The following is a 2,200-nucleotide window of genomic DNA, read 5'->3' on the forward strand; positions in this document are numbered from 1 at the left end:
CCTAGCCCCTCCCCTTCTAGCCTCGCCCCCTGCTCCTCGTGGGCACTTTCACACGGCCCCGCCTTGTGCCGCTAAAGCCCAACCTCTTCTCTGACTGGCAGCCCCATCCCACGCAGGCCAGCAGACTGCCTGCATCCCGCCTCTTCCTTCGCCTCCGGTTCATTTCCTTGTACTTCCGCCTCAGCCTCTGGTGCCGGGGCCGCTAGACGTGGATTTACGTGCGTGATTACGCAAGTGCGTGACTTCCTCCATGCCTGTGGCCTGATTGGCTGAGAAGGAACGCGCGGCGTACGTGCCTGCGCACTGCGTAGGTACGTGGTGTTGGTCGCTCTCGGGTGCCTACTTTCTGCGTCGGCTCTTCCTGAAAGGGGATACCGGAGGGTCTGGGACTGGTCCTGGGACGGGGTCTGGGACTAGGCGGAAGAGTTAACCCCTGCGAGCCGCAGTAGGTGACCTACCAGCCCCAGCTGGATACAGCGGGGCGGAACAGTCGCGACGCGGGCCGATCCTCTCCGCGGCAGTCGAATCGCCTCACGAGGGCGCCAGAGCTGGTCTTCCGAGCTCTGCTGCCTTACCCGGGACGCCGGCAGGCGGAGGACCATCGAGGTCGCTGCCCAGGCCAGAGTAGGCGCAGTGCGCGCGAGTCAAGGGGAGCAAGCTCTTACTGTCGTGATCTGCAGAGCCAAGTCTGACTGGGGGGCATAGATGGGTTCCTATGAGACCGACACACCCTACCATCTTCTGGTCTCCTTTGTTTGCTGAGTAGGGAAGGCCTCCCTGGTGCCATTTGCCAACACTGCTGTCCTGTACTTGACCGTTTCTCCCTGTCTCCTTGCCCTTGTGCAGGTGAAGAACCTAAGAGGAGCAGCAGAAGAATATTCCTCCTCAAGGCACAAAGCAGGTACTCTCAGCACCTGGCAGGACGTAGCCCTGCTTCCTCTTGCCTATGCAGAAGCATCCTTACTCGCTAGGAGGCCCTGTGGCCCCACAGTTCATTTTTGAGTGGAGTAATTTTGTGGAACCGATGAGAAAAGTGTGGCTTAAGAAACCCATTACAAAGCTGGTGAACCTTTGTTCTGCTCACGTGCCCAGTAGGAGAAATAGAAGGGGAGGGCCCTGGGGAAGCAGTCTCCCTTGTATATCAGAGGACTAGGGTGACACCTTGTTCCCCAACAGCAGAAGGATGACACTGTGGCCCTCATGCGTATGACCTGGGCATCCTCTCATGTCTTTGCACCATCAGCTGCTAGTGTTAATCCCATGTCTAGCGGCACACAATGGGAAGCACCTCTGTCTGTCTAGCAGCAGAGCTGGGTTGGGTACATTATCGGGCACCCCACCAGGGGCACCATGGAGGAAGTGGAGAGAAAGGCAGTGAAGGTGCCCATGCGGAAACAATGTTCTGTGGGAAAAGTCAGGCTCTGCTCCCTGGAGATGTTCAGGGAACCGCCAAGGCCTGTGTTTTGCCCAGGTGGCTGTAACAAGGTGAATAAAAGAACAGGGAACATACTGTCTCACATGTTGTAGGCCGGAAGTGTGGATCTAGGATGTCAGCCCTCCAGGTCTGTTTGTTTTGAGTGCTGTGAGGGACAATCTGCCCCATCCCTCTCACAAGGCGTTTGGTGTTTGACTGGCAGTCTTTGTCGATCCTTGCTTGGGACAAGCAGCATCCTGCTGTCTGCCTTCTCGTGATGTTACCCAGGTCTGACTCCAAATCCCCCCGTTTATGGCAGCACAGCTCATACTGGATGTGGGCCGCCTGAATGACTTCAGTTTTACTCGATTACTTTTGAGGATTCCCTTCTTATGTAAGGTCACATTCTCAGGTGCTGAAGTAAGCACACAAACAAAGGGATATTAGCTCATCTTTTTTTTTTTTTTGAAGCATGGTCTCACTGTGTCCTTGGGACTGGTTTTTGTGTCCCACGGGCTGGCTGGAACTTGAATTGATTCTTCTGCCTCAGCCTCCTAAGTGCTGAGATTGATTACAAGTTTGTGCCAACACACATGGCTCACACAGGAATTTGAAGGGAAACAGTGCACCTCTCAGCCCCCTCCAAAGGACCTGCGGTAGGAGTGAGCACTGCATGTGCCTGGTAGAAGGAGGCCCTTGGGGCTGCAGGCTGTGGTGGCTGAAGGGAATAGAGCAGATGGATGGCATGGGGAGCTAGATCACAGGGAACCTGGTGGGCCAGAGTGA

General features: G+C 55.8%; 1 long non-coding RNA gene across 1 annotated transcript in view; it reads left to right on the forward strand.

Moving 5' to 3' along the window:
* Positions 1-320: 320 nt before the first annotated feature.
* Positions 321-2,200, forward strand: part of LOC111814915 — a 3,966-nt gene continuing 2,086 nt past the window's right edge. Inside the window, exons 1-2 of the long non-coding RNA XR_002819770.1 lie at positions 321-624; positions 847-901. This is a non-coding gene — a long non-coding RNA (uncharacterized LOC111814915). The remainder of the gene's footprint in view (positions 625-846; positions 902-2,200) is intronic.

This window comes from Octodon degus, unplaced genomic scaffold (assembly GCF_000260255.1).
Source record: "Octodon degus isolate 3935 unplaced genomic scaffold, OctDeg1.0 scaffold01662, whole genome shotgun sequence".
Classification (NCBI taxonomy): domain Eukaryota; kingdom Metazoa; phylum Chordata; class Mammalia; order Rodentia; family Octodontidae; genus Octodon; species Octodon degus.